Below are 10,556 nucleotides of genomic sequence, written 5' to 3'. Positions count from 1 at the left end.
TCAACCCAAAACGCCTGAAGGCGGTTACGAAAGTGCATGAGACTGTTATCCATGAATTATTTGCTGATGACTGTGCACTTAATGCTAGCACGGAACAGCAGATGCAGCATGAAATGGACTGTTTTTCACAAGCTTGCGACAGTTTTGGTCTTGAGACCAACATTAGAAAAACCGAAGTCATGTATCAACCTGTTCCAGGAAAACTATACAAGGAGCCACGTGTCACGGTGAAGGAGCAAAACCTCAAAGCAGTCAATAGCTTCCCCTACTTAGGCAGCACACTTTCCCATGAAGTAACGACGCTGAGGTTAATAACAGAATTGCCAAAGCCAGTGCCGCCTTCGGGAGACTGCGTAAGAACGTCTGGGAGCGAAGGGGACTCAGCCTTACCACAAAGCTGAAGGTCTATTGCTCGGTGGTCCTCACCACACCTCTATGGTAGCGAGACCTAGAAGTCTACAGCCGGCATGCTAAACAGCTTAATCATTTCCACATGAGTAGACTCCTCCACATCAGGTGGTAAGACAATGTCCCGGACACGGCAATTCTGGAACAAACTGGGCTCTGCAGCGTTTACACTCTCCTGCTGAAAGTCCAAGTCAGGTGGGCTGGACACGTGGTCAGAATGCCTGACAGCTGACTACCGAAACAACTGCTGTATGGAGAACTGTGCCAAGGAAAACGAGCAGTTGGGGGCAAAAGAAGCGCTATAAAGACGGCCTTAAGGTGTCTCTCAAAAACCTGGAAGTCAACACCAATGAATGGGAAGAGCTTGCCCTGGATCGTCCAGGTTGGCGGGGCAGGATCACATCAGGAGCACGTGCAGCTGAAGATAGGAAAATCTTTGATGCAAAAAGAAAGTGTGCTGTACGCAAGGCACAAGTAGAATCTGGTGTACTGACTACATCTGGTACTTCATGTCAAGAATGTGGGCAAACCTTCAGGGCCTGGATTGGACTCATCAGCCACCTCCGGACCCATAACTACTAACTCCCTTCTAACCCTGAAGTCATGGTCATTTTTGAGTACGAAGGACGAGCATCATGTCATGTGTATGCAATCTGTGATGCGTTTTTCTCAGGAGTTACAAAAGCAAAATTATCCGTGTTTTGTAGGGAATTGCACTGTGCAATCCCTATATAAATCCCTTTAGCAACATGTGATACTGAGCACATCCATTTATTCTTCAGGATTTTTTTTCCCCCAAAAGGAAGTATGGCTGCTAGGAATCTGAATACTATTGAGGAACTTGTATTTAACTGGGTGTTATCCCTGGGAGTATGGGGTTGGCTATTCACCTGTTTTTGCTTCGAGTAGGCGGCAAAGATTTTGGGTACATCCACTACTTACCCTGTGCTCTGCCAGAGGCCATTTTGCAAGGCTCTAAGAAGCCATCGTGACAAATTTATGGCCTACACCAGAATGTCACTGAAGACCTATGACACAGTGCTTGCGGAGCTTTGTCCAGGCATAGCGTTTCAGACCTCACATTTCCGCAAATGTATTTCTGAATTACAGCTTCTGCTTACCCTGAGGTATGTTTATTAAATTGTAATTTTGCCTATTATGAACGTTTGAAAACCTGTATTTGCATATAATATTAAGCTCTATAGCCTTTAAAATATTAACACCTACATCTAAATGATTGCCATTACTTTGAAGCAATGTGTAAGTAACCTTAAGAAAAAAACCTCTTATTTCTTTGTAGTTCTGTTGCCACGGTACAGTCATATGCTTCTCTCCATTTGGAATATCTTCTTGGACGTACTACCATATCAAATGTAGTTAAGCACACCTGTGGTCCAATCTGGGAGCGCATTGCAAATGGGATCTACCAGACATGTAATTTCCCAGATTGGGGGCTTTAGATGGTAAGCACATCAGTGTCAAGAAGCCGCCGAACTCGGGGTCCCAATACTACAATTATAAACCTTTTTTGTCAGTAGTGCTGTTGGCCTTAGTTGATAGCAACTACAATTTTATAATTTGTCCCATAATCCAAAGTTAAATTGGCAAACAGCACTTCGATAAACATATTATCATGAAGTACCTAATTAGGTAGGAAGTGACGCAAGATCAAGTATATAAAAACTTTTTTCTTTATTAACCAATAGTTTAAAATAGTAATTGGTAAAAAGACAGAAATGATGGAAAAAATGGGACCTCCAAAAGAAAACGAGGTGACACCAGGAGAGCACAATTAATGTGGTAAAGCTGCACACGGGGGGTATATTCCTAGAGTAGTACTCAGGACTTGCTTAAAGCAGATGGACATGAACAATGTCTTAAAAAAACAACTTAACAGTCCTTTTAGAAGGGAAAGAATGCCCTGATCCGGAAGAACACCCTTAACCCTATAGCAGGCAGGTTATCAGACATGAAAAATATTCCAAAAATAGCAATGAGGCAGATAGTCAGCCGTGGGAGGCTTGGTTATATTTGGAATCGCCACAAGGTGGCAGCCAGATGTAAAATGGAAGAAAATATACATATATTTGGCCGAGCAACAAGGCTTTGTCAAAAAATGAATAGAGAGTATTGCCCAAAGGGAGGGAGTATGGGTCTATACACAGGCTATATGATTATCAATAAATGGTAAAATGAGAAAGGACTAATATAAAGCAAAAGGACACAACACCATCTCAAGATAATACTTTATAGTCCATTCAATTGCTCAGACCAAAAGAAAAATGCTGTAAAGCCCGCCCTGGGCTAATAACCATGAATTCAAGCGCCTTTAAAATGCAGTGTAATAGCCAAGCACCAAGGCAGCCAGCAGAGGGGAGGAAGATGAAAGAGGCACCGAATATACTAAATGCCGTGCTGTCAAATGTGCATGGAGGAATGAAAACAAGCTGATATTACCTGGATGCAAGGGGTGGAAAGGGTGAGGCAGCGTGAAAAGAAGTGGTGTCACCTCCTGCGCCCAACGAGCGCCGTTTCGCGATACCGCTTCTTCATACAAGGGGGCGTGATGATTTTTTTCTTTTGGAGGTCCCATTTTTTCCATCAGTTGTCTATTTACCAATTATTTCCTATTTTAAACTATTTGTTAATAAAGGAAAATGTCTTTATATCCTTGATCTTGCGTCACTTCATACCTAATTAGGTAATTCATGATAATACAATTTTATAATTGTAGATATTGGGGCCTATGGAAGAACTGGAGATTCCAAGATCTCCAACTCTTAATGGGTCGGCGGCTGCGGGACAAACAACTGGGTGTGCCAACCCCATGGAACCTTCCGGATTCACCTGGTCAGTCAATGCCTTTCTTGATTGTAGCTGATGAAGCATTTCAGCTAACAAAATAGGTCATGAGGCCTTCTCCTCGGCGTAGTCTTGACTGACATCATCGAATCTTTAATTACCGGCTTACTCGGGCACGGCGTCTGGTAGAATGTGCCTTTGGGATTTTGACCGCCAAATGGAGGGTTCTGCTTAGTGCCCTCCAGTTAAGTGAACAAAATGTCAACTGTCATTATGGCCTGTGTAATATTACACAATTTTACCCATAACCATGATTCGCCTGTGTCAGTAGATGCTGAGGGAGAATTGACTAACAATCCTGGTCCAATTGCACAGGCTTTGCACAAACGCAAGGATCTTTCAGGCCTCAGGATTCGTGAACTTCTTGCGGATTACTCACTGACTTGTGTTCTGTTAACAAAATTGAACCTTTACTTTTGGCAATACGTAATAAATAGCAAAAACAGCCCTTTTTCAGCACAGAAGAAATTTATTTGTCTTGGTTTACCATTAATTTCCTAAATGTCAGAAACTTATAAATCGATAAAAGAATGTTGGGATGTGGAGAGTGTTGTGTGGGATGTTTGGGTTTGGGAGGGTTATTGTGTGGTTTGAGGCAAAGAGACAGTTTGCCGGGGTGGGGATGTGAGGTGGGTTGATGGCTTCCTGACTGGCTATTAGTGATGAGCGAATAGCATTGTTGCTCAGGTCTCCCCAAGCATGCTCGGGTGATCTGAGTATTTGTTGGTGCTCTGACATGATGTAGTTTTCATCATCGCCTGAGCTGCATGATTTACGACTGCTAGGCTGAATACATTTGAGGATTGCCTGTTAGGGAATTCCCACATGTATTCAGACTTTCCTGCAGCCATAAATCATGCAGCTGAGGCCCGAAAACTAAATCTCTGAGCACTAACAAATACTCAGATCACGCGAGCAACAATTCTATTCGCTCATCACTAGTGGCTATGCTTCCGGTGGTCCATATGCCTAACCAGGAGCAGTTTCGGAATGCCAGGATGCTATTGGTCTGTGATGAACAAAAGGCCCTTGCTGTTGTGCTTCTTGATGCCAACCTTCTCCATGGCCATAAACGTGAAGAGCTTGGGGTCCATGGTAGTAACGATCACTCTAAAAAAAAATGTGAGGGAGCAGATGATGGATGCTTTTGTGGGTTAGTATGTGGATGCATCGATGGGTGCTGGCTATGGACTCGATGGTGTTCAGGGGGTTGCGGATGGTCAAGGTTTGTGAGATGACCTCTCAACCTATTGAACAATGGTTTTACTGTGGACTGAGGATGTTGCCCAGTGGATGAAGGAGGATGTACGGAGGCTGCTGATAATGGTTTTGATATTTTGTTTGACTTCTTTCTATATTGGCAAAGATGTGATGTGGGGTATTTGGCAGAATGGCAGCATTAATGTGTAATATGGCAGCTTTAGTGGGCAGCCGTTATTGTGGAGGAATGTGCCGTAGGTGCTGTGCCAAACTTTGGCAAAATGCTTCCTCACTATCATCTGATATTGTGCAGGAAATGTAGTCCATAACGTGACAACCTGACGTGGGATATCTACACATTGCTGCTCTCTTAATCGCTGCGGTTTTGCTGTCTCTTGGAGATATCAAGGGCCAGGGTTGGGCTGCTGCTTGCCTGCTTCTCTTGATCGGTTGGAACTTGACCTTGGGCTGCAGGAATAGGCTCCTCTGCTGTTACTGGTGCTTCGGTTTGGGACTGGCCAGGCTTGGCCTCAGAGGCTGGGTCAAATTCCGATAAGTTGGATTCCATTTTATAAAGCAGACACATATTACAAAATGTTTTGTTTGGCCAAATTGGTTTAGCCCCTTACTGACCTCAACCATACTAGTGCTGCGGAGGTCACATCTCTTCCTTTGATGCGGGCTCCGGCGGTGAGCCCACATCAAAGCCGGGACATGTCGGCGGTTTTGAACAGCTGACGTGCTCACAATAGTGGCGGGTGGAGTCGCGATCCAGAATTACTTTTTTTGGTGCCACGACATTGAATTAAAATGCAATGACTGAGGATCAAAAGAGAACGTATCTGCACCAAAACGGTATTAAAAACGTCAGCTCAGCACCCAAAAAAGAAGCCCTCACCCGACCCCAGATCACGAAAAATGATATATATATACCAAAAACCCAAACAACAAAATAAAGCATACAAATTATGCACCAAATGACATTATAGAGCAGTGTTCCCCAACTCCGGTCCTCAAGAGCCACCAACAGGTCATGTTTTTAGGATTTCCTAAGTATTGCACACGTGATAATTGCATCACCTGCACAGACAAGCATTCAATCACCTGTGCAATACTAAGGAAATCCTGAAAACATGACCTGTTGGTGGCTCTTGAGGACCAGAGTTGGGGAACACTGTTATAGAGAACACTTCAACAGACAAAATACATCACAGAACAACACAAATCTTTTCATTAAAAAATGGGACGACAGTGTTCTGTCAGCAAGCTAAGATTGAATGATAAAATGGGACAGGCACCAAAGGTGGATGGTAACAATGGTACCAATAGCTTGCATTGAACAGTCAAACAGCAAGGTATTAAAAAAGAAAGGGCATAATGGCAAATTGAGGCAGCTAACAGTATGGGAAGAAGTACAGACTCAAGACTATGAAATACATGAGTGCGACCCAACACGTGATACGAGGGTGTTTTTGGAAGAAGTCTTGTATGGGTGTAAAGAATAAACATTTTCTAGTACAGTTAAAAGTAATGGCACTTTAAAGTTTCAAAGGGGACTTGTTTTTTTTTTTTTTTTTAAATCTACACCAAACCATGGCTCTTTAAAAACATCTTCAACATATAGGAAACAAAAAAAATGACCACTCATTCCTAGCTGCACACCCGGGGCACTTCTGGCACAATTGGGAAACAATTGGTGACATGTGTCCACGATGCGTCCTTTACATTTCTGTTCTGATATTTTGAGTCTTGTGGATCTCACAGTTCGGGCCTCTCTTGAACTAGCACCATCATCATCTCCACGTTAATTGCATGTGACATGGCAAAAGCTTCATACAGCTGAACTCCGTGGAGGCGTCTCATGGAATGCTTTCTGACTGGATTTTAAACCATCCCTCCCTCCACTTCCCGGTCTGTCCCTTCCTGTCAAGGGTTGAATTTTGTGCTTTTTTTTTTTTTTTTCAAAATGTAGGTAATCCATTCTGTAAAAAAAAAAAAGGACAGCATACAGATGAGTATGAGCCCTTATACTGAAGCTCTAGAAGCCGGGACTGGGGGAAACTATGGAGATGGGTAAGGAACTGGCTAAATGAGTTGTTAATGGTACGCGCTCTACATTGGATATAGTCGGCAGTGGGGACCGCAGGGCTCTGTACTGGGAGCGGAGCTGACAGATCTATGCCGGGGCGGAGGGCGCCGCAGTGATCTGTACTGAGAGCGGAAGTGATAGCACGGATCTGTGGCGGGGGCAGAGGGGACCACAGGGCTCTGTACTGGGAGCGGAGCTGACAGAGATCTATGCCGGGGCGGAGGGCGCCGCAGTGATCTGTACTGAGAGCGGAAGTGATAGCACGGATCTGTGGCGGGGACCGCAGGGCTCTGTACTGGGAGCGGAGCTGACAGATCTATGCTGGGGTGGAGGGCGCCGCAGTGATCTGTACTGAGAGCGGAAGTGATAGCACGGATCTGTGGCGGGGACTGTTATGATCCCTAGTGGCTGAGGATCACAAATAGACCAGCAAGTGATTAAACTAAGGACGAGCTCTAGGGAGATGGTAACTGGACTGATCGCAAAACTGAACCTATCCAACACAACTAGAGGTAGCCGGTGAACGTGCCTAAAAAATTACTAGACGTCTCGAGCCAGCCTGAGGAACTAGCTACCCCTAAAGAGAAAGAAAGACCTCGCTTGCCTCCAGAGAAATAATCCCCAAAGATATAGAAGCCCCCAACAAATATTAACAGTGAGGTAAGAAGAAGGCACATACATAGGGATGAAATCAGATTCAGCAAAAGAGGCCCACTAGTACTAGAAAGCAGAAAAATAGAGCAGGGGTCTATGCGATCAATAAAAAACCCTTACAAAATATCCATCCTGAGATTTCAAGAACCCACACACCAACTAACGGTGTGTGGGTAGAAACTCAGCCCACTAGAGCAACCAGCAAGCGAGGGAATTACATTTTAGCAAGCTGGAACAGAAAACATGATAAACACTGCTGATCAAAAAATGAGCAAACAAAACTTAGCTAGTCCTGGATGGACTGGGAGCAAGGTAGTCAGAAAAAATCTGAGTAGCACTGATTACATCGACAGCCGGCAACAAGTGAAAGTAAAACAGAGCTATATAGGAACCTCCCAGAGGATAATGAACCAGCTGATAGCCAGAGACCAGCAGGATAACAGACAAAGCCACCAGGGGGAGCCCAAAGCAAAAGTCACACCATACCACCAGTGACCACAAGAGGGAGCCTGAACACAGAGTTCACAACAGTACCCCCCCCTTGAGGAGGGGTCACCGAACCCTCATGAAAACCACCAGGGCGATCAGGATGAGCCACATGGAAGGCACGAACCAAATCGGCTGCATGAACATCAGAGGCGACAACCCAAGAATTATCCTCCTGACCATAGCCCTTCCATTTAACCAAATACTGGAGCCTCCGTCTAGAAATACGAGAATCCAAGATCTTCTCCACCACGTATTCCAATTCTCCCTCAACCAGCACCGGGGCAGGAGGCTCAACCGGAGGAACCACAGGCACCACATACCTCCGCAACAACGAGCGATGGAACACATTATGAATAGCAAATGATGCTGGGAGGTCCAGACGAAATGACACAGGGCCAAGGACTTCCAGAATCTTATAAGGACCGATAAACCGAGGCTTGAACTTAGGAGAGGAGACCTTCATAGGAACGAAGCGAGAAGACAACCACACCAAGTCCCCAACGCGAAGTCGGGGACCCACACAGCGACGGCGGTTGGCAAAGAGCTGAGCCTTCTCTTGAGACAGCTTCAAATTGTCCACCACATGATTCCAAATCTGATACAACCTATCAACCACAAGATCCACTCCAGGACAGTCAGAAGGCTCCACCTGACCCGAGGAAAAATGAGGATGAAACCCCGAATTACAAAAGAAAGGAGAAACCAAAGTAGCAGAACTAGCCCGATTATTAAGGGCAAACTCGGCCAACGGCAAAAAAGTAACCCAGTCGTCCTGATCAGCAGAAACAAAACATCTTAAATAAGTCTCCAAGGTCTGATTAGTTCGCTCGGTTTGGCCATTCGTCTGAGGATGGAAGGCCGACGAAAAAGACAAATCAATGCCCAATTTAGCACAAAAGGTCCGCCAAAATCTAGACACAAACTGGGATCCTCTGTCAGAAACAATGTTTTCAGGAATCCCGTGCAAACGAACCACATTTTGAAAAAACAGTGGAACCAACTCGGAGGAGGAAGGGAACTTAGGCAAGGGTACCAAATGGACCATCTTAGAAAAACGATCACACACCACCCAGATGACAGACATTCTCTGAGAGACAGGGAGATCTGAAATAAAATCCATGGAAATGTGCGTCCAAGGCCTCTTCGGGACAGGCAAAGGTAACAGCAAACCACTGGCTCGAGAACAGCAAGGCTTAGCCCGAGCACAAATTCCACAAGACTGCACAAAGGAACGCACATCCCGCGACAAAGAAGGCCACCAAAAAGACCTGGCCACCAAGTCTCTGGTACCAAATATTCCAGGATGGCCCGCCAACACCGAAGAATGAACCTCGGAGATGACTCTGTTGGTCCATCTATCCGGGACAAACAGTCTCTCCGGTGGACAGCGATCAGGTCTATCAGCCTGAAACTCTTGCAGCACACGTCGCAAATCTGGGGAGATGGCAGACAAAATCACCCCTTCTCTAAGAATACCAGCCGGCTCTGAATCTCCAGGAGAGTCAGGCACAAAACTCCTAGAAAGAGCATCAGCCTTCACATTCTTCGAACCAGGCAGGTACGAAACCACGAAATCAAAACGAGAGAAAAACAACGACCAACGAGCCTGTCTGGGATTCAGCCGTTTGGCCGACTCGAGATAAATCAAATTCTTGTGATCAGTCAAGACCACCACACGATGCTTAGCTCCCTCGAGCCAATGTCGCCACTCCTCAAATGCCCACTTCATAGCCAACAACTCCCGATTACCGACATCATAATTCCGCTCGGCAGGCGAAAACTTTCTTGAAAAGAAAGCACATGGCTTCATCACAGAGTCATCGGAGCTTCTCTGCGACAAAACAGCCCCCGCTCCAATCTCGGAAGCATCAACCTCCACCTGGAAGGGAAGTGAGACATCTGGCTGACATAAGACTGGAGCCGAAGAAAACCAACGCTTCAGCTCCCGAAAGGCCTCCACAGCGGCAGAAGACCAATTAGTCACATCAGAACCTTTCTTGGTCAAATCGGTAAAAGGCTTAACAACACCAGAAAAATTAGCTATGAAGCGACGGTAAAAATTAGCAAAACCCAGGAACTTCTGAAGACTCTTAACAGATGTAGGCTGCGTCCAGTCATGAATAGCCTGAACCTTGACTGGGTCCATCTCAATAGTAGAAGGAGAAAAAATGAAACCCAAAAAAGAAATCTTCTGGACTCCAAAAATACATTTTGAGCCCTTCACAAATAAAGCATTGTCACGCAGGACCTGAAAGACCATCCTGACCTGCTTAACATGAGACTCCCAATCATCCGAAAAAAACAGAATATCATCCAGATACACAATCATAAACTTATCCAGATATTCACGGAAGATGTCGTGCATAAAGGACTGAAAGACTGAAGGAGCATTAGAAAGTCCAAAAGGCATCACCAAGTACTCAAAATGGCCTTCAGGCGTATTAAATGCAGTTTTCCATTCATCACCCTGTTTTATACGCACAAGGTTATACGCACCACGAAGATCTATCTTGGTGAACCAACTAGACCCCCTAATTAGAGCAAACAAATCAGTTAACAATGGCAAAGGATACTGAAATTTGACCGTGATTTTATTCAAAAGGCGATAATCAATACAAGGTCTCAGGGAACCATCCCTCTTAGCCACAAAAAAGAATCCTGCACCAAGAGGGGATGAGGACGGGCGAATATGTCCCTTCTCCAAAGACTCCTTTATATAACTCCGCATGGCAGCATGCTCCGGCACAGATAAATTGAAAAGTCGTCCCTTAGGAAACTTACTACCAGGAATCAAATCTATAGCACAATCACAATCCCTATGAGGAGGTAGAGAATTGAGTTTGGGCTCCTCAAA

The 10,556-nt window shown here is 45.1% G+C and overlaps 1 long non-coding RNA gene across 1 annotated transcript in view; it reads left to right on the top strand.

Annotated features, from left to right (window-relative positions):
• The first annotated feature begins 284 nt into the window (after positions 1-284).
• LOC143783350 (uncharacterized) overlaps positions 285-10,556 on the top strand; it is a 43,947-nt gene continuing 33,675 nt past the window's right edge. The window contains exon 1 of the long non-coding RNA XR_013217129.1: positions 285-1,535. This is a non-coding gene — a long non-coding RNA (uncharacterized LOC143783350). The remainder of the gene's footprint in view (positions 1,536-10,556) is intronic.

Source organism: Ranitomeya variabilis, chromosome 6 (genome assembly GCF_051348905.1).
Source record: "Ranitomeya variabilis isolate aRanVar5 chromosome 6, aRanVar5.hap1, whole genome shotgun sequence".
Lineage (NCBI taxonomy): Eukaryota > Metazoa > Chordata > Amphibia > Anura > Dendrobatidae > Ranitomeya > Ranitomeya variabilis.
Note: the sequence above shows the minus strand (reverse complement) of the source record. Positions and strands in the feature narration are given on the sequence as shown.